General features: G+C 42.7%; 1 protein-coding gene and 1 non-coding gene across 5 annotated transcripts in view; both read left to right on the top strand.

Annotated features, from left to right (window-relative positions):
- The first annotated feature begins 2,073 nt into the window (after positions 1–2,073).
- SLC16A9 (solute carrier family 16 member 9) overlaps positions 2,074–27,739 on the top strand; it is an 80,836-nt gene continuing 55,170 nt past the window's right edge. For 2 of the 4 annotated variants that reach the window (XM_069571708.1, XM_069571706.1), the window contains exon 1: positions 2,074–2,898. The gene's annotated coding sequence lies outside the window, so the exon portion shown is untranslated. Of the gene's footprint in view, positions 2,899–19,794; positions 19,937–27,739 lie in introns of those variants that run through there. The other 2 variants (XM_069571707.1, XM_069571709.1) reach the window with 2 other exon arrangements.
- On the top strand, positions 27,378–27,449 carry TRNAC-ACA (transfer RNA cysteine (anticodon ACA)). Its single transcript has one exon. It is a non-coding gene; the product is annotated as a tRNA-Cys (tRNA).

Raw genomic sequence — 27,739 nt, 5'->3', positions numbered from 1 at the left:
TGCTGCGTGTAAGAATGAGCTAATTTTTGGTTCTTAGGTGATAGGTGTGGACTGGCTGAGCAGATAGGAGAACGCGGATTACATCCTCTCTTTAAAAGAAATCTGGGAACTTGGTGAAGATGAAAATAAGGACGGCAACTTCAGAAGACAGCTGGTGAACAAAGAAATATTTTTCAAGCGGGGTCTCCTTGTCCCCCAAATATAATTTCATACACATTGATTGGGCTTCCCTGGTAGCTTAACAACAAAATGCATTGATTGGTTCAACCAACTGTCAAGATGACATTTGCTCTAGTGGTTAGGGGGTATTTGAATCAAAGAAAAAACTTTCTAAAAATACCTTTTATTGAAATGTATAGAGAAAAGTACAAAAATTATTAGTGTACAGGTCAACACATTATTACAAATGAGTGCAGCTGAGTGTGGTTGCAAACCAGGTCAAAAATAGAAGAGGATGAGAAGTCCCTATTGGATCTCCTCTCCTCAGAAATAAATTTTTGATGGTGTTGACATACCATCTCTCCATTTTTCCTTCCAGAAACCTTCTGGGACCACCTTCCTATTATTCTTACTGTTACTCGCCCACTCCCCCCCCCCGCTTAATCTTTCTTCATCTTTAAAGTGAAAGTGAAAGTCGCTCAGTCATGTCTGACTCATGGTGACCCCATAGACTGTAGCCCACCAGGCTCCTCTGTCCATGGAATTCTCCAGGCAAGAATACCGGTGTGGGTAGCTGTTCCCTTCTCCAGGGGATCTTCCCCACCCAGAAATCAAACCCAGGCCTCCCACACTGCAGGTGGATTCTTTACCATCTGAGCCACCAGGGAAGCCCAAGAATACTAGAGTGGGTGGCCTATCCCTTTTCCAGGGGATCTTTCCGACCCTGGAATCAAACCAGGGTCTCCTCCATTGCAAGCAGATTCTTTAACAGCTGACCTACCAAGGAGGACAAAACAAAGTAATTATTAACCATTACCTAATAACTGGTCATTCTCTTCCCCACTGGGGCTTCCATTGGTAGCTCGGCTGATAAAGAATCTGCCTGCAATGAATGAGACACAGAAGACATGGATTCAATTCCTGGGTTGGGAAGATCCTCTGGAGGAGGCCATGGCAACCCACTCCAGTATTCCTGCCTGGAGAATCCCATGGACAGAAGTACCTGGTGGCCTACAGTCTATGGGGTCACAAAGAGTAGGACAGGACCAAAGCAACTTAGCACACAGGCATGCACTCTTCCCCATGACCTGAATGAAAGTCAGTAAACTGCAGGGAAACGAATGGTGTGAGGCAAACAGATGAAATGCTATTTTCCTGGGGGGAGGTGGGAGGGGAGTTTGGGATTGGGAACACGTGTACACCCGTGGCGGATTCATGTTGATGTGTGGCAAAACCAATACAATATTGTAAAGTTAAAAATAAATAAATAAATAAATAAAACAAATAAAAATAAATTAAAAATAAAATAAATAAAATAAAATTACCAAAAAAAAAAAAAAAGAAATACTATTTTCCTATCTGTAAGAACATTCACCAATGTGGCCAGGGTCCACAGGTTTTTTTGTTGGAACTTTCATCTCATGTAGACTCCTTGATACAGAAAAGATGAAACAGGGAGGCTAAGGAAGCTTATGCAGCTTCATTTGGACTTCAGAAACCAACCCTTGGCAAGGTGTAGAGTCTTTGTCTAGGTCAGAACTAGAGGAGGTTCAGTGTATAAAGGAAATTTGCATCTCAGTGGTGGATGGTCACAGCCCTCTTTGAGAAGCTAGTAGAATGTATGGTGTCTCTTCTCAGAAATACCCGTATATACAGGAACACAAAAGTTGCACATCGCTTTAGGAAGTTGCCATAGCTGGTAACCTACCTGTGGACTGGCCCCAGTGGAAATCTCAGCGCCATGACTGTTACCTTTAAACTAAAGACAGGAGTGTATCTTTAGTGCAGCGCACCTGCCTTGTAGACAGAACGTGCTCAGACGCAGCCTCTGCTCCAGCACACTTTGTGCACTGCAGGGGCGCCCCCCCTTTCCTTGGAACTGTCACAAAGGACAGCACTTGGCATCCTCACTCCGCACTGCCCAGGAGCACCAACTCCTCAAAGTTCTGGTGCCCGTTTCTCTGGGATCGCTGCCAGCTCCGGCTAGGAGGGCGCCCAGGCGCCTGGGAGACCCGGGGGGCACTCGCACTCATCTCCACAGTCGGGCTCGCTCCAAGGGCGCACGGTCCTGGACCGGCCGGCGCGAGCACGCGGTGGGCGGCGGGGGCGCAGCGGCGCCGGGGGACGCGCGAGTGTGCGCACCGAGAGGGCGCCTGGCCGGCGGTGCCCAGCTCTCCCGCGGCCTCCGTGGCTCCGGGCCGGGCCGGGGCCGCGGCCCCCACCGTGCCCTCCCTCCTCCCGGCCGCACTGGCCGGGCTGGGAGCCGCGAGAGCAAGAGCAGCGCCCCTATCGCCGGCTTTTCCACCTCCATCTCTTCTGCCTCCTCCTCCTTCCCCCAGCCACCCGCTCAGTCACAACCGGTTCAGACTGGCCAGGGTGCCCCGCAAAAGAGAGACCGGGGGGAAAAACACGGGAAATAACTTCCCAAGGAGAAGGAGGGCGAGAAGGTGGAGCCCACCGGAGGGGCCGGCTCCCTCCCTCCATGTGGCCGCCGCCGCCGCTGCCGCGGGGCTCGGCGGGGGCAGAGGGCGGCGGCTCCCGGGGCAGCCTGTAGCGGGACGAATTGCCCAACACTCCGGCAGGGGCCGGGGCTGGGGCCGAGCCCCCGGATAAACAGCCGCCCCGCAGGCCCGAAGCTGCCGGGGAGAGCGGCTGCCGCGGTTCTCCCCGCACCACGCGCCCGGGCAGTGCGCCCTGTGCTGCGCCCCGGAGACGCCGCTCACTGCGGCCGGTACCCAGGTAAAAAGCTGGAGCTCGCGGGGAGGGCCCGGGGGTCGGCGGTCCCCCGTCTGCCTCCCGGAGGCTAGGAGAAACTCCTCGGTCTCCCAGCGGCCGGAGGCGGCGGGGGCGGCGCTGTCATCTGCGGCCAAGCAGTTCGGAGCCGGTTTCTTGTTTGGAGTGTGCGGGGGAGCTGAGAGCGTCTTCGGGGTGTTCGCGCCCACCGCGTGACAGCTCCCAACCCTTTGGTAGGGTGCTGCCCTGCAGCGGGCCAGTTTTCCCAGCGCTCTGAGGGCAGTATTGTGCACGGAGTTGGACGGGAGAGAGGGAGAAAGGAGGTCCTGCAGAGAGGTCTGTGCCCTCGGATTGAGCTCGGGTTAGAGATCTGCGCCGGGACTGCCGGTGGCAGAGCAGAGTGGGGGTTGGGGGGTAAGCGACTCAGGTTAGCCCCTGTTTCCCAGGAGGCACGAGGCCTCCAAGTGCCCCGGTTGGGAGCTGGTGCACGCAGGTGACCCGGGGAGGGTCGCACTGGGGCGCCCAAGGGTTCCAGGCGCGGCGCCAGCTTCAGCACCGCGGGGTCAGCTCGGGCGAGCGCAGGAGGCAGGGGCGCCTCGGCCGCCTGGACACAGAGCCGGAACTTGCGAGGACTTGGTCCCTCACGCTCCATCTGTGGCTCACTTTAGGTAACCACCTCTAGCTGCTCCTAGAGGGTTCGGAAAGAAAGAATAAACGCTTAAAAACTTGGTCATCAGAAGTAGATCAATGCTTCTTAGGTTGCCATGTCTAATCCAGCCCAAAGCAATCAATATATCCTGGAGGTTAGGTAGGATTTACACTGAATAGACATACTACTTACACAGTAAGTTATTTAATACCTTGTGTTTTTGGATCAGTGTCTTGGGTCACAGTTAGTTTGGGTGTATTTTTTAAATCTTGAATTACCCGGATAGTAGCTCAGGTTGCAGGTGAGTTCCTCCCCTTCCCCACCGAGTAGGATTTTCAGTCGTTCCAGCAAATCCTGTTAATTTGGTATGTCCTAACAGTTTCTCAGATTTGAGTTGGTTTCAGCTGTGAGAAATTGTTCTGGCTGGTTCAGGCAGAGGACTGAGGAAGCTAGACAAGATTCTGAAGTGAAAGCACCAATTATTCCTTTATAGGATTACACCTTCTTTTAAATACCTTGTGGATCATGACAGGGTTATCCATGTCATTGCTAGAAATAAATTTATTTCTTTTCAGGCTCGAGAAGTGGAAATTACATAATAAAATAGCTTAACCTGCAATTTTGCAATAACTCATACTTGTAGCAGCACTGATTGCCCAAGAACACACTTCTCTGTTTCTTCCCTTTTGTGTGTAGGCAAGAGAGGGTAACACGGACCCTTTTTCTCTGTGGGATGCCTATAGGAAAAGAGAAAAGATATGCAGAGGTGGATCAGGACACTGGGAAGTCTTCTCTAATTTCTGACTGACTCTGAAAAGGTGGTGGTGATATGTGCATTGATTGGTGTCTGAATCTGTATCAAGGCAGATCTGGGTGCTTTGGGTGTGGTTCTGGTCATAAAACTAGAGCAAGAAAATGACAATTAGATGTAGTTAGCTTTTCAAGCTTTCTCACCTGATCTTTTGAGCCTACATTTTTTTTAGTCTTTCTCTTGAGCGAGTCATTACTTGAACTTACTTCATACAATGCAGTTGAGTATAGAAAGCCCGTGGGTAGGTACAAAAGAAACAATGTCTTGCTTGTTTAATAATTGCTTTACAAGAAAGTATCACCTAATGACTTTAATTTTAATTAAAGTTGGCAAAAAAGCCTATATTTTGAGCTAGCTGGCCTTTTCTTTGAGAGGTTCTTTGTAGACCTCCGAGTATTCCCTGCAGATAATGAGATTGAAGTGTGACTTAAAACTGAGTTCAAGGAAAGAACACATGACCCCTGCCTTCAAAGCGTTTAGTCTGGTGGGAAAGATAGGCATGTTTATAAATATCTGTAATACAGGATAGTAAAAATGTAATCATACGGCAGTGACATCAATCGTGTACGACTGAATGGCAGAGAGGTTCATTCAAGGTTAAGAAATGAGAAAAGTTATGTGGTGGGTGTAGCATCTGAGCTAAGACTTGAAGAAGGAAGAGGATTTCCTTGATGCAAAGGAGGGCTGCTGGAACAAGCATGTTGCATGGAGGTGTGCAAGTCTGGTGTGTTCAAAGGTAGCAGAGCAGTTTGGAGTGGCTGGAGTCTGGAATTTAAGATAGAAAAGACCGGGAGGTGGGACGGGGCTAGATTACGGAGATGACAAGCCATGGTAAGAAATTAAAGTGTGATTAAACATTATTATTGTATTAATACCAACAGTGTTAACAGCCTTCACTGTAGTTTATTCCTTGAAGTTCAATTTTGTGAGCTTCCCCTAATAAGTAAATGAATAAGATCTTAATAGCATTTACTTTCTATAAATGTGAAAGAGTAATGTGTTTTCAAGTAGATTTCAATGCTTTATTCAAATCCAACAATTATTTCCCCTGAATTTGCAATCTTGTGATACAAACTTTTAGTTTGATTAAAACTTTGGATAGGAAAATATCCCCACTTTCCTGGGTCAATATGCAGAGTAAAGTCACTTTCTGTTCACTGTTTCAATTATTGGCAGTAATAATGATTATTATTAATCTTTATTAAACATGACATATTAAGTGAGCTACATATCTTCTTTGATCTAGGGAGGTATAATTTTAAACTTATTCTGAGAATTTCTTTTTGGCCTCATTGCACAGCATGTGGGTTCTTAGTTCCCTGACCAGGGATCAGTCTGAAGCCCCTGGCATTGGAAGTGCAGAGACTTAACCACTGGACCACCAGAGAAGTCACCTTGATCTCTCGATCTTGAGAATTTTAATAGGATCACTCAACTAAGTAAATGATAGAACCAGGTATTGAATCCAGGAAGTTTGTCTTGATAGCCCATTCTTTGGGCAGGGGCATAATATATGATAACTGTTACTCCACAGTAATTAGAAATTGGGCCTGCTACCTGTAGGAGAAGTTTTTCTCTGTTTTTCCTTTGCATCCTCATTTCTATCATTTTAATTTTTTTAAATTTATATAATTGCCATATAAAATATTACTTTTAGGTGTACAACATGATATTCTAAATATATATATATACTGCAAAATGGTGACACAGTAAATTTAATTAACATGCACCATTTTTCATGTGTCGATGAGAACTTTAGGATTTCCCTGTAGCTCAAATGGTAAAGAATCTGCCTGCGAAGCAGGAGACCACGGTTCAATCCCTGGGTCAGAAACATCCTCTGGAGAAGGGAACAGCAATCCACTCCAGTATTCTTGCCTGGAGAATCCCATGGACAGAGAAGCCTGGCAGTCTACAGCCCGTGGGGTTGCAAAGAGTCGGACATTAACACACACAACACAATGAGAACTTTTAAAATCTACTCTTTTGCGACTTTCAAATATATACCACAGTATGTTACAGTCACTGTACTGTACATTATCTGATTATTTTTACACTATATGTTCCATGATGACCCATATTTCAGTGTTTTAACACATCTTCAAATTGTTTCTTAAATTAATCAGTATTTTTGGCTGTGCTGGGTCTTCATTGCTGAGTGGGCTTTCTCTAGTTGCAGCAAGCAGGGGCTACTCTCTCGTTGCAGTGTGCAGGCTTCTCATTGTCGTGGCTTTGTTTTTTTTCCTTATTGCAGAGAAATGGGCAACAGGGGCTTTAGCAGTTTCAGCTTCCCAGGCTCTAGGGTACAGGCTCAATAGTTGTGGCCCATGGGCTTAGTTGCTCCGAAGCATGTGAGATCTTCCAGCATCAGGGATCAAACTTGTGTCTCCTGCATTGGCAGGCAGATTCTTTACCTCTGAGCCACCAAGGAAGCCTCATCTTCAAACTATTATATGATCTTGTGCTTTTATGACCCACTCAAAAGAAACTCTTAATCTCTTTGAGAAGAGATGGGATATGAGATGAGAAAAACTTTAGTGAATCTCACAGCCTTAAATACAAAGACTAGACCTCCCAGATTCCATGGAAGAGCATCAATTTCATGTATTCTTTTCACTCTGCCCAGCAAATCCCCCACATGCACCAGATATTTTGGTATTTCAGCATCCCGTATATATTACCATGTGTCTTCAGAGTTTTTACTCTGAAAACTGTATAGGAAATCTACTGGTTTGTAGATGACATGCTGAAGTAGGTATCTAGGCAAAAGACTGGATTCTACATAATCGTGTACAAGTTATACAAAGCACGTACTGAGCAAAATGACACACCATTGGAGACAGCGTCATCAGAGATCTCTTCAGAACTTCACTGCTGCTGTTAACACTTGGACCCAGTTTTATGGGATATGGGTTGTATGGAATCAAGATCAGCTGAAACAGAAGCCTGGCAGCACAGGGAGCATGATAAATGCCTGTGATAAATGAAATGATGGCACCAGCTCACGTCTAAGTCTCTCCCTCACTCTGCCTATATTGACTCTGTTAAATCTCTGGATCTATCTTTTTGTTTCTTCTCAGACTCTGAATGATTTATGAACTCTGCTATTTCCCCTTCTGTTTCTGAGAGTAGGACTGGAAACAGGTGGCTTTTCGCTGGATGACGGGTCAGTAAGGGGTCTTGAGATGCGTCTCTCCTGTAACAAAATATCTATAAACCTCAGTTTCCTCGTCCTGTGCTGTGCTTAGTCGCTCAGTCATGTCCAGCTCTTTGTGACTCCATGGACAGAGGAGCCTGGCTCCTGGATGCTCCAGGCAAGAATACTGGAGTGGGTTGCCATGCCCTCCTCCGGAGGATCTCCCCAACCCAGGGGTCAGACCCAGGTCTTTTGCATTGCAGACGGATTCTTTACTTGCTGAGCTATCAGAGAAGCCCCAGTTTCCTCATACAGAGGAGGAAATTGAGGAATTGTTAAGATTGGGGGCAGTAAGTTCTCTAGGTTCACCCAGGGGTGACTGGCCTTGTAGAGCAACAGACCGGGGTGGGAGGTGGGGAGAGCACAGGTGAAACTCCAAGGCAAGTCAGCCTTGGTCCTATGAAAGGGAGAGAAGGGAGTGGAAGGAGCTGGGAAGAACATGCCCATTCCCGAGGGCCAGAGCTACTCAGTTCCAGCCAATTATTACATAAGAACAAGAGCCCAGTGTTGCCAGATCTTCAAGAGAATCTGGAAATTCAGATTTTGATGGGAAAGCATTGGCAGTTCATTCAACATGGCTAAAAATAAAAGAGAATAAGAATTGGGCAGGCCAAACAAAACACCTCTAGAGATCAGATTTGGCTTTTTTGCCACTAATTTGCTAGATGACTTCCAAGCTTTCTTCTGGCTTCAGACTTCCATGATCCTGTACTCAGTCCATCTGATCTCTAACCCACTTCTTCTTTATTGACACATATTCCAGTACTCACTGGATCTAAAGCATGATAGCTTTAGAAGATCTCTTTGGTGAGTGCTGGACCATGATAGATTTATAAGGCCTGTAAGATCAAAGAATGCCCTTTTTCGATGGCCATGCTGTTGACATAATTCAGAGGCCCCGACAGTTAATTGCTTGTGTTAATTATCCCTTTCAGGGACAGTTAGTTCGGTTTAATTCCAGGACCCAGAGCTGTTTCTCTAAATATTTTCCTTCCTGTTCTTTCTTCTCACTTAAACGTAAGAAGATAATGACAACTGGAAAATAGATCCTGGTTGTCACTTGGACAAGGTGTATTTATGAGCTTAGTTTTTGCTTTGCTTTATTTATTTTTTGCCATGCTACTCACCTTGCAGAATCTTAATTCCCTGATTAGGGATGGAACCCAGACCCCTGGCCTTGGAAGCTTGAAGTCCAAACCACTAGATCTCCAGGGAATTCCCAATAGGCTTTTCTTACAGTGCTTAGACAAATCTTCATCATCTTTACCTGAGCAAGATTTTGCCCTGTAGTCTGTCTCTCTTCTTAATCTGGGGATTTCTTCAATTGCAACAAGGTGAGTAAGTTAAGAGTTTGGCTCTTATGTGTTAATATGGAAGTTTAGTTTTTTTTTTAAAGCATATTTATATGGATTCCCCTCCCCCAAAAAAACTGAGAACAAAAGTAGTGGACTTGCATGTGATTCCAATCTCCAGTTCTTTTGAATAACTCATTCCTGGGGGAACAGTACAGTTAAATTCTGTAATATAGTATTTTTAAAGCAGAGTTTCATGAATGTGATGAGCTAAGATGTGTTCTTTGCTTTATGCTAATAAGCTATTTTACAAACAAGTGGGCCTGCCTCTACCCGAAAAGCTCAGGGCAGACGTTGACAACAGGAAGGAACCATCTGAGTAAATAAAAGAAGCATGGCATTTTCAGAGAAATCGCAGACCTTACTGTGGCTGAGCTGACAGAGAGGACCAGTGGAAGGCTGTCAGTGACAGTTCTGAGCCACACTTTGTCCTTGTCCCTGCTCCAGTGGTGAGTTGACCCTCCCTTGCACTTACCGGAGTTTGTCAGCCAACCCTGGATGTTTATCATTTAAAACAAACCTGAAAGAATCAGGTAATTGTGTGATCATTAAAGACACACTGTCTGATCTTATACTGGTAACAACTTTGAATTTAAAAAGTCAACTCTATGTTTACCCATGTATTTGGCTAGCCTTTCAGGTTTAATGATGGAGGCAGGCTCTAAGCCCTTTGGAGGAAGGAACCACATCCACCTTTGGTCCACAGCACCTTCCATATACATTCATTTTCTTCCAAATACATTCATTTTCTTCCAGATACACAAATACCTCCCAAATGTACTCAATTCTTTCTGTTGATGAAAGCTGTATGGTTAATCATTTTTATATACAGGAGATTTAGGTCAGTAGGCTTTCTATGCATTCATTTATTCACTCATTTCATAAAGACCTGTTGAGCCTTTACTATGTGCCAAGCACAATTCTTAGTGCTAGGGATGCAGGATAATCTTGTTGGTTACATACCTTAATGAGTAATAACATATTGTGATAAATGTTGTAAGAACAAGATTGCCCAAATTACTGTGAGAACTTCGAGAAGGAATGACCAACTGTTGAAGGGTTTGGATGGCATCAAATGAGAGGAGACATTTAGGCTAAGTCAAGAATTGATGCTTTCGAACCATAGTATTGGAGAAGACTCTTGAGAGTCCCTTGGACTGCAAGGAGATCCAACCAGTCAATAAAGGAAATCAGTCCTGAATATTCATTGGAAGGACTGATGCTGAAACTGAAGCTCCAATACTTTGGCCACCTGATGTGAAGAGCTGACTCATTGGAAAAGACCCTGATGCTGGGAAAGATTAAAGGCAGGAGGAGAAGGGGACGACAGAGGACGAGATGGTTGGATGGCATCACTGACTCAATGGACATGAGTTTGAGCAAACTCTGGGAGGTGGTGAAGGGCAGGGAAGCCTGATGTGGTGCAGTCCATGGGGTCACAAAGAGTTGGACATGCCTGAGCAACTGAACAACAACTTGAAGCAGGAGTTTCAGAAAGGATTACAGCCTCTCCAGCAGCTGGTGGGGAGTGAAGAGTCTAAGGTGTGCAGGAGGAGAGGAGCATGGCTTAAGGGATGAATTGTGGCAGTGGTCTGGAGAGCCCAGGTTTTGGTAATCCTACAGAGGTAGTTGGAGCTGAATTGTTGCAAATCTTTAGAGAAAATAGAAAGAATCAGGTAGCTAGCTGGGTATTGAAAGATCTGAATACCAAATGTCATATGAACAAAATACAGATTTGTAAAACCAGTTTTTATTTTTTATTCATAATTTTTATAATTAAAAAATTTATTTATATATTTTTGGTTGTGCTGAGTCTTTGTTGCTGCACGGGCTTTTCTCTGCAACTGTGCATTGAGCAGGGGCTACTTTCTAGTGGAGATGTTTGGGCTTCTCGTTGTGGTGGCTTCTCTCGTTGCAGAGCGCAAGCTATAGGGCCCGTGGGCTTCAGTAGCTCCGGCTCCCAGGCTCTAGAGCACAGGCTCAGTAGTTATGGCACGCAGGATTAGTTGCTCCACGGCATCTGAGATCTTCCCAGATCAGGAATTGAACCTGTGTCTCCTGCATTGGCAGGTGGCTTCTTTACCACTGAGCCACCCGGGAAACCCTATTTATAACTTTTGGGTCATACTGTTCATTGATGCCTAGCTTGAATCTCCATGAGGGCAGGAATAATCATCTTTGATTTTCTTTTGCACTTAAAAGTTAAACAAAAATCACAGTAAGGACATTTTTCTTGTCTGGATGCATAGAAGCCAGAAGACTTTGAGTTGAGGAATGATTAGGAAATGAGAAAGTGGAGGGGAGGGAGGTACTCATTCAAGTTTTTCTAGGAAAACCTTTAGAACATGCCACAACAATAACAGTATTGGTAAACATTTGCTCTGTGCCAGGTATCAACACCTAGTACTTCATAGAGATTATTTCGTATGTTCCTCATGAAATTCTATGACGAAGGAGTTCTTCCTACCCTATTTTCATTTTATAGATGAAGAAACTGAGGTTTTTTAACTTGCTTAAATTCACGTGGCTAATGCTCTGCTATTAATTGTGGTCTAACCTCAACTAGGTACCCAGGTTGAACATGGACCCTTCTGGACTAGGGGCTTTCAGTGTTTTTGACTGTGACCCATAGTGAGATTTATTTTTCAGCCTGACCCTGCCAGCAAACACAAGCGTACATGCCAACACTGAAGCCAAGTCTCTCAAAGTAGTGCTCAACCCTTAGCAGTGTGCAGGAGGGCTTATATTTGCTACTTTAATAGATTTTATTCTAGTCTAAATTTCAGTTTTTTAAACATCGCTGCTCACAATGTGTGATTGATTTGAAGACTGACGATGTACTACACAGTTTGGACCACACCCCTCTAGCCTGCTAGCAATTTTACCTTGCTCCCTGAACTACAGCTTAATATCTTTTTCTATTAACGTCAGCAAACATTTATTCAGTGCCTACTATATGCAGAGATGTGGAAGGAACATAACATATCGTATGCCTTGACCCCAAAGAATTTTCAGTATAGTGAAGGGAAAGACAAGCTAATTATAATGCAGACCAGCAAAAAAAAAAAAAAAAAAGAAGAAGAAGAAAGGCACAAGCCACATAGAATGGCTTGTGAAACATAGGAACATAGGAATGGAACATGGGAACAGTGATGGATACTGGTGGTGTTTAGTAGTTGTGTGTGTGTTGCAAGAATGTTAAAAGACTTTTATGAAATAAATAGAAGTGTCTTTGGTAAAGACTATTAGGACTTAGGGCCAATGGAGATCTGAAGACCACAGTATTCTGTGTATTATTCTCAAAGGTCCTTGAAATGGTCAAGCTGTCATTACGTAGACATTAGTTTGTCCACTATAAGCCCTTAGAAGGATGCTAGCATGTCCAGTTATGTTAAAGAGTATCCATTAAAAAAAAGTTTAAGATAACTTCCCAAAGTAAAAGAATGCAAACTTACGAACCATTTATGAACCTCCATTAGGTCATCAATCCTAGGGTTAAATGGAGAGAGAGAGCCTTAAGTAGAATCTAGCAAAAATTCTGTGGACATTGGAGGTAGAAGGAAGGTTATTAATACTTTCCTAATTTATCTTACGTAGATTAAAAAGATAATATCTGAAAATCCTGGCACTGTGTCTGATATAGTTCAGTTCAGTTCAGTTCAGTCACTCAGTCATGTCCGACTCTTTGCGACCCCATGAATCGCAGCACGCCAGGCCTCCCTATCCATCACCAACTCCCAGAGTTCACTCAGACTCACGTCCATCGAGTCAGTGATGCCATCCAGCCATCTCATCCTCTGTTGTCCCCTTCTCCTCCTGCCCCAATCCCTCCCAGCATCAGGGTCTTTTCCAATGAGTCAACTCTTCGCATGAGGTGGCCAAAGTACTGGAGTTTCAGCTTTAGCATCATTCCTTCCAATGAACGCCCAGGACCGGTCTCCTTTAGGATGGACTGGTTGGACCTCCTTGCAGTCCAAGGGACTCTCAAGAGTCTTCTCCAACACCACAGTTCAAAAGCATCAATTCTTCGGCACTCAGCTTTCTTCACAGTCCATCTGTCACACCTGTACATGACCACTGGAAAAACCATAGCCTTGACTAGACGGACCTTTGTTGGCAAAGTAATGTCTCAGCTTTTTAATATGCTCTGCTGCTGCTGCTGCTGCTGCTGCTGGTAAGTCGCTTCAGTTGTGTCCAACTCTGTGCGACCCCATAGATGGCAGCCCACCAGGCTCCCCCGTCCCTGGGATTCTCCAGGCAAGAACACTGAAGTGGGTTGCCATTTCCTTCTCCAATGCATGAAAATGAAAAGTGAAAGTGAAGTCGCTCAGTCGTGTCTGACTCGTAGCAACCCCATGGACTGCAGCCTACCAGGCTCCTCTGTCCATGGGATTTGCCAGGCAAGAGTACTGGAGTGGGGTGCCATTGCCTTCTCATAACTTTCCTTCCAAGGAGTAAGTGTCTTTTAATTTCATGGCTGCAATCACTATCTGCAGTGATTTTGGAGCCCCCAAAATAAAGTCTGACATTGTTTCCACTGTTTCCCCATCTATTTCCCATGAAGTGATGGGACCAGATGCCATGATCTTCGTTTTCTGAATGTTGAGCTTTAAGCCAACTTTCAACTCTCCTCTTTCACTTTCATCAAGAGGTTCTTGAGTTCCTCTTCACTTTCTGTCATAAGGGTGGTGTCATCTGCATATCTGAGGTTATTGATGTTTCTCCCGGCAATCTTGATTCCAGCTTGTGCTTCTTCCAGTCCAGCATTTCTCATGATGTACTCTGCATAGAAGTTAAATAAGCAGGGTGACAATATACAGCCTTGACATACTCCTTTTCCTATTTGGAACCAGTCTGTTGTTCCATGTCCAGTTCTAACTGTTGCTTCCTGACCTGCATACAGGTTTCTCAAGAGGCAGGTCAGGTGGTCTGGTATTCCCATCTCTTTCAGAATTTTCCACAGTTTATTGTGATCCACACAGTCAAAGGCTTTGGCATAGTCAATAAAGTGGAAATAGATGTTAGATTGGTTTAAACAACTAAAATCAGTCAAGTCTTTCAATTTAGCCTTGTCCGGCAAGAGGAGCAATTATGTAAGCTAGTGCAGTGGTCCACTCCTTTCTGTTAGAAGCTTCACACTGAGATCACCTGGAGCCCTTTAGCAATCTGGCCTCAAGCCCAGAGATCCTGTTTCCACGTGTCTAGAGAAGTCTCAGACATTGGTCATTTTTAAGCCCCTAAGGTACAGCCAGGTTTGAAATGAAAAGTGTTAGTTGCTCAGTTGTGTCCGACTCTTTGCGACTCCACGGACTGTAGCCCACCAGGCTTCTCTGTTCTTGAGATTTTCCAGGCAAGAATACTGGAGTGGGTAGCAATTCCCTTCTCCAGGGGATCCTCCCAACCCAGGAATCAAACCCTGGTCTTCTGCACTGCAAGCAGATTCTTTACTGTCTGAGCCACAGCCAGGTTTGAAATCCCCTGAAAAGTATATGCTTTAATGATTAGAAACATGCTTCTGTGGAGGTACAACCTTAACATTGGGTCCTTTGTTTGCTATTTTAATGCCCACAGAGTCATCACCTTTTCTTAAGAACTAGTTTTAGAAAACAAGATCTTAGGTATCTTTATGGTCACACCTCACGGCTTTCGGGATGTTAGTTCCCTGACTAGGAACTGAACCCTCACCCTTGCAGTGAAAGTATGGAATCCTCACCACTGAACAACCAGGGTACCCTCAAGATCTTTGGTATATTTGAAGTCAGGAAGGGGTATTTTTGAACTGGGGAAGAGTAGAAAATGGGTAAGAAGACTGTCAAGGGGAACTTGACTTCCTGCGGTGCTCAGGAGACAAAGGAATTGATTTTGCCCTGTTATCTTTGAGGATTCATCTTCACCTCCATTCTACCAACAAGCACCCTGGTAACTGTGGAATATCATGTGGCAAAGAGGTGTGCATAAGTTACATAGCTCCCTGAGTTGAGAGGTAAAGGAAGGAAGGAAATGAAAGTAAGCCTCTCTTGGGCTTCAGCGCCTCTTTGTTTTGTCTTCTTTGGGCTGTGGGTGATCTGATGGCTCTTTGGGACCTAAGAGCACACCGTCATTGTCACTGGGGTCTTTCCTCACTGAGACTTCTCTCTTCCCTTATTTTAAAAAAGTTTACTTTATTGAAGTATTGGTGATATAGAGTGTTCTGTTCCTTTCTGTTGTACAGCAGAGTGATTCAATTATACATACATATCTATTTTAATTTTTATTTTTGTATTGGTCCATGGGGTCACAAAGAGTTGTACATGACTGAGCATGCGCGCGTGCACACACACACACACACACACACACACACACACACACTTATTTTTGGCCGCACTGGATCTTTGTTGCGGTGCTCGAGCTTCTCACTGTCGTGGCTTCTCTTGTTGCAGAGCGTGGGCTCTAGGCACATGGGCTTCAACGGCTGGGGCACAGAGGCTCAGTAGTTACAGCTCCCAGGCTCTAGAGCACAGGCTCAATAGTTGCGACGCATGGGCTTAGTTGCTGCTTGGCACGTGGGAGCTTCCTGGATCAGGGATTGAAGCCGTGTCTCCTGCATTGGCAGGTGGATTCTTTACCACTGAGCCACCAGGGAAGCCCCTGCCTGGAGATTCTTGAAGCTGCTCCTCCGAGGTCTTCACCTGCACTGCTCTGCAGCAGCAGGATGGCATTACAGGTGGTGAAGTGATGCTCCAGAGGCGGTGCACCCAGACTTGGCCATCTGGGACAGTGGGAGAGAAGGGAAAAGATTCTTCCCTCTTCCATCTGGCAGTGTGTGTGTTTGCCCTCTCTGGAGCCATCAGGGTGAAATTGCTCCTTCTCTGGCCAAAAACCAGCCAACAGATTTTGGGCACTTGCCACATCAAAGGGTGGGGTTAATAGCGATGCCACCACCAGTGGGGACAGTGCCAGATGTCACAAGTGAAGATGGAGCAGGCAACCATCCATTCCTTTTTTTTTCCTTCTTCTGTACTCCAGGAGGCTTTAGAAAAATGAAAGTCATGCTGTCCTGAGATGGTCCAATTATTCTGCTCTCTTGTTTGGTAAACTTTTGATTCTTTGGAGAGAGATGCTGACTTTTCTATAACCTTCAAGTCACTTAGGTGCATTAGCATGGTAGAGGTGTTTGTTTATTTTTTGCATTGTTTGATACACTTTCTTATACCACTTTCTCCTCTTTTCGTTAAAAAAGCAGATAAATGGATGTAATCATCTTTTAAATTTTGTATTATAGACTGATCCTCTTCTGCATCTTTTCTGCAGGCATTTATAGAAAATCAAGAAACTAGCTTTTGCCATGGTTATCACTGCTGTAAGAATTTTTGCTTTTGTTTCTATTTGAAACCAACGATGACGTGATGATCAGTAGAGATTTAGGTGTGGGGCTGAGTAAGCTTTGTCTTTGACAGGGTAAATGACAGGGTAGAGTCAAAGGACAGCCAAGTGCTGGCTGCTGCACTGGGGTGGTGGGCTCCAGGCATAAGTTTGCACTTGCTCAGTTCACTGTCGCCAACTGCTTATTTTCTCCTCTGTCTTCCTCACCTGTGTCCTTCCTCCACTGGGGTGGAAGATGGGTTGGTTGGTCAGAAGGTGCTGTATCCTCTAGGGCAGTGATGCTCAGCCTAGCTACACATTAGAATGGCTGGACGTGTTAGGCTCTACCCCAGAGCAGGCTGGTGGTGGGACCTGGCATTGGGGATATTTAAAAGCTTCCCAGATGATTTTAGTGCAGTCATGGTCCAGAATCACTGTGGTTGGGCAGCAGTTTTCAGAGTGTATCTGTGGATGACCTGTATCAGAATCATTGGGTGATTTTTTTTTTTTTTCGGCTGTGCTGTGAGACTTACCGGATCTTGGTTCCCTGTCCAGGAATTGAATCTGGGGCCATGGCATTGAAAGCTCTGAGTCCTAACCACTGGACTGCCTGGGAGTTCCCCATAGGGTGACTTTTTAAAAATGCAAATTCTGGAATTTCTAAATTTGAAACCAAATCAAGTTTTAACAGTAGTAAACTTGGTTTTGAATCATTCCAAGTGCAACCTGCCAGTACCCAGATCTTGATTTAAATGTCCTTAGTATTAAGAAATAACTAAAGAACAAAAAGTCTTAGAAGCCCTAGAGTGAGAAATGATTCAGTAACTAGTTGATCTTGAATTCTGGTGTGAGTAACTAGGAACTACTTCTGAGAAAGTGGCGATCAAGTCCCCAGAAATCCTTTATAGGTATAAAATCATAGCTAATGTTTAGTAAAATGTTTTATTGTGTGCCAGGCACTGAGATTTGAACTGAACATTTTTTTTTATTGGAGTATAGTTGATTTTCAATGTTGTGTTAGTTTCAGGTGTTCAGCAAGGTGAATCAGGTTTACATACAGCTACTCTTTTTTTAGATTCTGTTCCCATATCGGCTATTACAGAGTATTGAGTGGAGTTCCCTGTGCTATATAATAGGTCCTCATTTTTTATCTATTTTATATATAATATTGTCTATATGTCAATCCCAGTTGCCTAATTCATCCCTTCCCCTCTTCTCCCCGGTAACCTTAAGTTTATTTTCTACATCTGTAGCTCTATTTCTGTTTTGTGGATAAGTTCATTTGTACTCTTTTTTGACATTGCGCATATAAATGAATTTTGTACTTTAAACTCATTATTTACCATTTTCCGTTCAGTCACTCAGTCGTGTCCGACTCTTTGTGACCCCATGGACTGCAGCACGCCAGGCCTCCCTGTCCATCACCAACTCCCGGAGTTTACCCAAACTCATGTCCATTGAGTCAATGATGCCATCCAACCATCCCATCCTCTGTCATCCCCTTTTCCTCCCACCTTCAGTTTTTCCCACCATCAGGGTCTTTAAAAATGAGTCAGTTCTTCGCATCAGGTGGCCAAAGTATTGGAGCTTCAGCTTCAGCATTTTACAGATGGGGAAAACTGAGGCTCACAGACATTAAGGACTTAGATCGAAAACATATGGTAAGTAGTGTGGACTGGATCAGAACCAGATATACATGTGATAACAAAGCTCACGGATGGCAGCATGGATGGCATCACCGATTCGAAGGACTTGAGTTTGAGCAGGCTCCGGGAGTTGGTGATGGACAGGGAAGCCTGGTGTGCTGCAGTCCATGGGGTCGCGAAGAGTTGAACACGACTGAGTGACTGAACTGAACTGAATAAAGCTCATGACCTTAACCATTCCTCAGTTCCTTCTGCTGTGCAACCAGATACTGGCAAAACCTCTCTTCCTCTCTACCCCGTCTTTATGGTGAAATCAAGAGGAAAAAAAGGAAGCTATCAAACCACTGAAAGTATTAACTTGCTCCTTACCATTTTCTGTGCATTCTTGTATACGTACACAAAGCAGCCAGGGATCACTGACGTTTACTTTGGAAGCCCTGAACTTGCATTTTATTTTCATTGCTTAGATTCTTCTTTTATGATGTGTAGCCATTCCTGCGCTTGAACTGGCGCTTTGTTACTGCTTTATGTGAGGAGCTACAATGCAAACAGAATAAGCAAAGCATAATCTCCTGATTTTATTGCCCTTGTTTAAACCTGTTCCTAGGTTAGAAATGTGGGTGTGATCAGGAGTGACCTTGATGCTCTAACTTAGGAAGTGACTGTGTCTGTATTAGTTAAGTTACATGAAAGAATCATGAACTGGAGGGGTCATTATAAAAAAAAGAAATCTGTGTGTGTGTGTGTTGGAAGGTGTGTGGGAGGGGAGGGAACCTCACATTTATGAAAGACCTTAAACAGATATTGTTGATTTTATCTCCAAATCAGGTCATAGAGCAGTCATTGGAACCATATGTGTGTTTATAGCATTAATAATTTTTCTTTATAAAGGCAACTTTACTGAGGTATACTTTATATACAACAAAATCCAACAGGTCTAAGTATACAATATGACGAATTTTGATAAATATATTCAGTTGGGGTTTGCATTAATTTTTGACAGCTTTATTAAAACATAATTCACAAACCTTATGATTCACCTGTTGAAAGTGTACAGTTTGATGGTTTTCAGTGTATTCACAGACATGTACAGCTATCACTGTGATCAATTCTGAAATATTTTCATCAGCCCCCAAAAGAAACCTTATATCTGTCAGCAGTCATTTATTTTTTTCTCCCAACTCTTTCAGTCCTAGGCAATGACTCACCTACTTTCTGTAGACTTGCCTGTTCTGGAAGGTTCATAGAAATGGGAACCATGTAATATGTAGTCTTTGGTGATTGGCTGCTTTCCCTTAGTACTTAATACAGTGTTTTTAAGGTTCATACATGTTGTAACATGTGTAATACTTCATTCATTGCTGAAGAATATCATTGTGTATGGAAATAGACTCACAGAAATGGAGAACTTGTGTTGCCAAGGGTAAGGGTGGGGAGGGGATGGACTGGGAGTTTGGGACTATCTGATGCAAACTGTTACACACAGGATGGTAAGCAGCAAGGTCCTATTGTATAGCATAGGGAACTATATTCAATACCCTGTAATAACAGTAATGGCAAAGAGTGTGAAAAAGAATTACATATATACAGAAATGCTTCATTGTAAAACGCTTCATTGTACAACAGAAACACTTCATTGTAAACCAATAATACTTCAATAAAATGATTTTTTTTTAAATGGAAGAATAAAACAACCTACCTCCTCAGTTAACTTGGAGACCGAAAGCTAAATACAATCTATAGTAAAGAAAAAATTCCATTGTGTAGATATACCAAGTTTTATTTATTATCAGTTCTTGGATATCCGGGTTGTTTCTACTTTTTTGGCTGGTAGCATTGATTTCTTCTAATACTTTTTTTATAAGGACCATTTTTAAAGTCTGTTGAATTTGTTACAATATTCTTCTGCTTTATGTTTTGTTTTTTTGGCTGCAAGGCATGTGGAATCTTAGCTCCTGACCAGGAATTGAACTCAGATCGTCTGCATTGGAAGACGAAGTCTGAATCACTAGACCATCAGGGAAGTCCCCTAACACTGATTTTTAAAGAGTAAGCTTTTAATAGATACCTTGATTTTTAAATCCTCATTTAGGCTTTTTTTTTTTTCCTTACTAATATGCCAGGAGTATAAAGTAGCTTGGACTTCCCAGGTGGTGCTTGTGTTGAAGAACCTGCCTGCCAGTGCAGGAGACACAAGAGACCTGGGTTCGATCCCTGGGTTGGGAAAATCCCCCATGGCAACTCACTCCCGTATTCTTGTTTGGAGAATTCATGGATAGAGGAGCCCTGGGGGGCTACAGTCCATAGGGTCACAAAAAGTCAGATACAACTGAAGCGCCTGAGCACGCCTGCATGAAGTGTCTTAGTCCTCCCCTGACTACTGGGACAGTCTGATTAGGGTCACAACAACTGGATTTACAGTTGTACTAAAATTCTTGTTTGGAGTGTATTCTCTTTCATCGCTATTTAATTTTGTGGAAAATGCATATAGAACTGTAGATATAGAAATATATGTACATATACATGTGTATGTATATGCATGTGCGTGCTCAGGCTCTCAGTTGTGTCTGACTCTGTGATCCTATGGATTGCAGCCCGCCAGACTCCTCTGTCCGTGGGATTCTCCAGGCAAGAATGCTAGAGTGAGTTTCCATTTCCTCCTCCAGGGGATTTTTCTAACCAGGTATCGAACCCATATCTCCTTCGTCTTTTGCACTGCAGGCAGATTCTTTACTGCTGGGCCATCAGGGAAGCCCTAATCTATATGTGCGTGTATACGTATAAAATAAGGATAACTCATATGGTTTTACAAGGAGTTTTAAAGTTAACTTACAAAGACAACATGCAGTTTCTTTTTCTTTTAAAAAGTAATATTGATATATAACAAATTATTTTACTTTAGAAATCATAAACTGTGCTGATTATGAAATGTCATTGGTAAGTGTCAAAATTGACACAATATCTGTTACTTTTGAAGGACTAACACTGGTATTCAGTTCAGTTCAGTTCAGTCGCTCAGTCGTGTCCGACTCTTTGCGACCCCATGAATTGCAGCACACCAGGCCTCCCTGTCCATCACCATCTCCCGGAGTTCACTCAGACTCACGTCCATCAAGTCCCTGATGCCATCCAGCCATCTCATCCTCTGTCGTCCCCTTCTCCTCCTGCCCCCAATCCCTCCCAGCATCAGAGTCTTTTCCAATGAGTCAACTCTTCGCATGAGGTGGCCAAAGTACTGGAGTTTCAGCTTTAGCATCATTCCTTCCAAAGAAATCCCAGGGCTGATCTCCTTCAGAATGGACTGGTTGGATCTCCTTGCAGTCCAAGGGACTCTCAAGAGTCTTCTCCAACACCACAGTTCAAAAGCATCAGTTCTTCAGCACTCAGCTTTCTTCACAGTCCAACTCTGATATCCATACATGACCACAGGAAAAACCATAGCCTTGACTAGACGGACCTTTCTTGACAAAGTAACGTCTCTGCTTTTGAATATGCTATCTAGGTTGGTCATAACTTTTCTTCCAAGGAGTAGCATCTTTTAATTTCATGGCTGCAATCACCATCTGCAGTGATTTTGGAGCCCAGAAAAATAAAGTCTGACACTGTTTCCACTGTTTCCCCATCTATTTCCCATGAAGTGATGGGACCAGATGCCATGATCTTCGTTTTCTGAATGTTGAGCTTTAAGCCAACTTTTTCACTCTCCTCTTTCACCTTCATCAAGAGGCTTTTTAGTTCCTCTTCACTTTCTGCCATAAGGGTGGTGTCATCTGCCTATCTGAGGTTATTGATATTTCTCCCAGCAATCTTGATTCCAGCTTGTGTTTCTTCCAGTCCAGCGTTTCTCATGATGTACTCTGCATCTAAGTTAAATAAGCAGGGTGACAATATACAGCCTTGACATACTCCTTTTCCTATTTGGAACCAGTGGTTATTCTATTTGAAAATATATAAATCAATAGTTTACGTTTTTGACCCAGAAGAAACTTACATTATTTTAAAGCTTTATGCTACTCATAAATTATCAAAAATCAGTCATAATAGTTTTGACACTCTTGTAACTGCAGATGTTACAGTTCTCACCCCTAAAACACATCATAGAACTAAAGTGCTTGAGAAATAGGAAAGTGAAAGTAGATGTGAAATGATAGGAGAAGTCAAGAACTAGGTACAGGCATCATTACTTATACTTGTTTTTTTTAATTTTTAAATAATAAGACTTTAAAAAATGGAGACAGGGCAGAGATGATGAAGGACAGGGGAGCCTGGCATGCTGCAGTCCATGGGATTGCGAAGAGTCGGACACGACTGAACAACTGAACTACAACAGTTGATTTACAATGTTGTATTGGTTTCTTTGTACAGAAAAGTGATTCAGTTTTATACTGTATATATAATATATATGTATAAAATGTATATATATACACATATAGATGTATATGGAGCAGTCATAGTCAACAAGAGAGTCTGAAATGCAGTGCTTGGGTACAATCTCAAAAACAACAGAATGATCTGGGTTCCTTTCCAAGGCACACCATTCATCATCATAGTAATCCAAGTCTATGCCCCAACCAGTAATGCTGAAGAAGCTGAAGTTGAACATCCCTATGAAGACCTACAACACTTTCACGAACTAACACCAAAAAACAGATGTCCATTTCATCATAGGGGATTAGAATGCAAAAGTAGGAAGTCAAGAGATACCTGGAGTAAAAGGCAAGTTTGGCCTTGGAGCACAAAGTGAAGCATGACAAAGGCTAACAGAGTTTTGTCAAGAGAACACACTGGTCATAGCAAACACACACTCCCAACAATGCAAGAAACGACTCTGCACATGGACATCACCAGATGGTCAATACTGAAATCAGATTGATTATATTTTTGCAGCCAAAGATGGAGAAACTCTATACAGTAAGCAAAACACAAGACCCAAAACTGACTGTAACTCTGATGTTGAGCTCCTTAGCAAAATTCAGGCTTAAACTGAAGAAAGGAGAGAAAGCCACTAGGCCATTCAGGTATGACCTAAATCAGATCCCTTATGATTATACAGTGAAAGTGGCAAAGAGATTCAGGGGATTAGATCTTGTAGACAGAGTGCCTGAAGAAGTAGTCAGGAGGCAGTGACAAAAACCATCCCAAGGAAAAAGAAATGCAACAAGGCAAAGTGGTTGTGTGAGGAGGCTTTACAAATAGCTGAGGAAAGAAAATAAGTGGAAGGCAAGGCGGAAGGGGAAAGATATACCCAACTGAATGCAGAGTTCCAGAGAATAGCAAGGAGAGATAAGAAGGCCTTCTTAAAGGAACAATGCAAAGAAATAGAGGAAAATAATAGAATGGAAAGACTAGAGATCTCTTCAAGAAAATTGGCGATATCAAGGAAACATTTCATGTGAGGATGGTCATGATAAAGGACAGAAATGGTAAAGACTTAACAGAAGCCGAAGAAATTAAGAAGTGGCAGGAATACACTGAAGAACTATACAAGAAAGGTCTTAACGACCCCAATGACCATGATGGTGTGGTCACTCACCTACAGCCGGATATCCTGGAGTGTGAAGTCAGGTGGGTCTTAGGAAACATTACTATGAACAAAGCTAGTGGAAGTGATGGAATTCCAGCTGAGCTATTCAAGTCCTTAAAAATGATGTGTTGAAGTGCTGCACTCAATATGCCAGCAAATTTGGAAAACTTAGCAGTGGCCATGGGACTGTAAAAGGTCAGTTTTCATTCCAGTCCTAAAGAAGGGCAATGCCAGAGAATGTTCCAACTGTTGTACAATTGTGCTCATTTCACATGCTAGCAAGATTATGCTCAAAATCCTTCAAGCGAGGCTTCAGCAGTATGTGAATTGAAAATTTCCAGAGGTACAAGCTGGGTTTAGAAAAGGCAGAGAAGCCAGAAATCAAATTGCCAACATTGATTGGATCATGGAGAAAGCAAGGGAGTTCCAGAAAAACATTTACTTCTTCTTCATTGACTATGTGAAAGCCTTTGACTGTGTAAATCATAGCAAACTGGAAAATTCTTAAAGAGACTGAAGTAAAACCAGACCACCTTACCTGTCTCCTGAGAAACCTGTATTCAGGTCAAGAAGCAGTGGTTAGAACCCCACATTGAACAACGGACTGGTTCAAAACTGGGAAAGGAGTATACATCAAGGCTGTATATTGTCACCCTGCTTAGTTAACTTATATGCAGAGTACCTCATGCGAAATGCCAGGCAGAATGAATCCCAAGCTGGAATCAAGATTGCCTGGAGAAATATCAACAACATCAGATATGCAGCTATCTCTCTGATGTCTAAAAGTGAAAAGGAACTAAAGATCCTCTTGATGAAAGTGAAAAAGGAGATTGAAAAAGCTGGCTTAAAAGTCAACATTCAAAAAATTAAGATGATGGCATCCAGTCCCATTGCTTCATGGCAAATTGATGGGGGAAAAGTGGAAGCAGTGACAAATTTTATTTTCTTGGCTCGAAAATCACTTTGGATGATGACTGCAGCCATGAAATTAAAAGACACTTGCTCTTTGGAAGGAAAACTATGACAAACCTAGATAGCATGTGACAAAGCAGAGACATCACTTTGCTGACGAATGTCCATCTAGTCAAAGCTATTTTTTTCCAGTAGTCATGCATGGATGGAAAGTTGGGCCATAAAGAAGGCTGAGCAAAAAAAAAAAAAAAAAAGAAGGCTGAGCATGGAGGAATGGATGCTTTAGAACTGTGGTGCTGGAGAAGACTCTTGAGAATCCCTTGGAGAGCAAGGCGATCAAACCCTGAATATTCATTGGAAGGAGTGATACTGAAGCTGAAGCTCCAATAGTTTGCCCAACTGATGGGAACAGCCAACGCATTGGAAAGGACCCTGTTGTTGGGAAAGATTGAAGGCAAAAGGAGAAAGATGAGATGTTTAGATAGCTTCACTGACTCTGTGGACGTGAATTTGAGCAAACTCTGAGAGAGAGTGAAGGACAGGGTATCCTGATGTACTGTGAGTCACAAAGAGTCGAACATGACTTAGTGAAAGAGCCACAACAATGAACTTTAGTATGTATTAGTATATATTTCTTTATCTATAATAAGCTTAATTCACAATAATTCACAAAGAATTATTTGCTTACCTTCTTTTTTATCACAGCACCCAAAGGCTGATTTGTTTACCTACAATTTTATTAGAATTCCCAGTTCTCAGAATCCCTTTCTCCCAAACTGTGGTAGCAGGCAATGAATGATGAATGTTTGGAGGGGCAAAGGCACCACGGGGAAAGAGCAATGCTAACCCTAGAAGAGCTCTGCTTTTTAGTTTATGAAACTTGTTACCTGTACTGAAGTCAGAACTAAAACAGAATTTCTAGGAACTTCTAAAAATTTAATTCTTATTGGAGTATGGTTGCTTCACAATGTTGTGTTAATTTCTGCTGTGCAGCAAAATGAATCAGTTATACTCTAGGAGCTTTTGAATGTGTTTTCTTTTGACAGATAAGATTCACATGTGATAAAATTCACCCACCTACTGTGTACTGTTGAGTGGATCTTAGTCAAGAGTTGTGCATACTATACCAAAATCTAATTTCAAAACATTTAAAAAATAATTGTTGGACTACGCTGGTGGTTCGGTGGTTAAGACTCTGAGCCCCCACTGTAGGGGATGTGGGTTTGATCCCCGGTCAGGGAAGTTCCACATGCCAAAAGGTTCAGCCAGTGAATAAATAAAAATAATTGTAAAATATTTTCATCACTCCAAAGAAACCTTGTCCCTTTAACAGTCATTCTCCACTTCTACTCCTCAAACTTTTCCAAAGTGGCCACTGCCTCTGCATCCCCACCAGCAACACGGGAGACTGTCTGTAGTCTACCTCCTTGCCCATACTTTAGACCTGCCCACATGACTGTGGCATTAATGTGACTGAGGAAAGGTCATGAAACCCAGGCTAATTCAGACTTCTGACATTCCTCACAGTTGGATGCCTAGATCAAGATAAAATCAACCTGGAATAAACTGTTTCCCCCCGAGATGTAGCCCATGATTGTAGGCTCTCAATTAAAATAAAGTAACAATTCAGCACCACATAATTTGGTAGTGATTGAGATTCAAATAAAAATTTGCTGTTTTTGCCTACTTTTGTTCAAGTAGAAAATGTGTCTAGGAATCCTTAGAGAGATATTTAATGGTAACATTCAAAAAGGAGTTACTAGAGAAAAATGACTGAGGCAGCTATGACTGAAAATAAGACCAAAGAGTTGTAAATCACTCTGTATTTGTAAATCACTCTGTATTTGAGTGTAGAACATTCGTATACATTTCAGGGACAGGAAGCTTCTGTGTCAACATTAAATGTTCGTAAATGTCAAATGCGCAATTCTGACATCCCATCCTATATCCGGGAGAATAGAAATTTTCAGCCAGTGTAGAGTTGAGGAAATATCAAAGACTTGGCATCACTTGAACAGAACTGAATGCCATCTAAGATGTTAGAGCTTAAAAGTTTTCCGTGAGTGTAATGTAGTCTTTCATCAACAGTCCTTTTCATTTTCTGAAGGAAATGTCTTGAAATTTACCTAACTCTCCTTTTCCTTTAACAGAACAAATGCTAACTTTAGGAGTACATGCTATCTTTTATACTAATGATAATCTAATTTTGTTGAATGGTGTGATTTTATTATGGTTCGTTTTATTTATTGTTCTTCTTTCTTGTCCAAGGGAGGTTTATAATAATACGTGGGATAGATCTATTTTTAAAGACCAACATTTTTTACTTCATCAGGCATTTTAAATTAAAAAAAAATTTCATATGATTTTAAAGGATACTTTCCATTTACAGTTATTACAAAATATTGGTTATATTCCCTGTGGTGTTCAGTACATCCTTGAGCCTATCTTTTACCCAGTTGTTCGTACCTCCTCTCCCCCACCCCTGTATTGCCCTTCCTCCCCACTGGTAACCACTATTAATAGTTGTCTATAAGTCTGCTTATTTTTGTTGTATTCACTAGGTGAATTTTTCAGATTCCACATGTAAGTGGCATCATATAGTATTTGTCTTTCTCTGTCTGACTTATTTCACTAAAACATAACACCCTCCAAGTCTATTCATGTCACTGCAAATGGTAAAATTTGGCAGTTTTTTGTGGCTGGATAGTATCTTATTGTATACGTACTCCACATCTTCTTTATCCAATTATCTGTTGATGAAATCTTAATTAGATTACTTCCATACCTTGGCAATTGTGAGTAATGCTGCTCTGAACATTGGGATGCATGTATCTTTTCAAATTAGTGTTTTTATCTTTTTTTGGTATATACCCAATAGTAGAAATGCTGGCTCACATGCTAATCTTATTTTTATTTTTTTGAGAAACCTCAATACGGTTTTCCACAGTTTCTGCACCAATTTATGTTCCCACCAACAATGTACAAGGTTTCCTTTTCTCTACATCCTTGTCAACATTGTTATTTGTGTTCTTTTTGATGACAGCTATTCTGACTTCCCTGGTGGCTCAGACGGTAAAGCGTCTGTCTACAATGCAGGAGACCCAGGTTCGATCCCTGGTTTGGGAAGATCCACTGGAGAAGGAAATGGCAATCCACTCCAGTACTATTGCCTGGAAAATCCCATGGTGCGGGGGGTCGCAAAGAGTCGGATACGACTGAGTGACTTCATTCATTTTTTATTCTGACATAAGTGAGGTGATGTTTAATTATTATTTTGATTTGCATTTCCCTGATGATTAGCAATATTGAGCACCCCTTCATGTGTCGTCTGTTGGCCGTCTGTATTTCCTCTTTGGAAAAATATTTATTTAGTCCTTCTGTCTATTTTTTAATTGGGTTATTGTGTGTTTTTTTGA

Source organism: Ovis canadensis, chromosome 25, assembly GCF_042477335.2.
Source record: "Ovis canadensis isolate MfBH-ARS-UI-01 breed Bighorn chromosome 25, ARS-UI_OviCan_v2, whole genome shotgun sequence".
In the NCBI taxonomy this organism is placed as follows: domain Eukaryota; kingdom Metazoa; phylum Chordata; class Mammalia; order Artiodactyla; family Bovidae; genus Ovis; species Ovis canadensis.
Note: the sequence above shows the minus strand (reverse complement) of the source record. Positions and strands in the feature narration are given on the sequence as shown.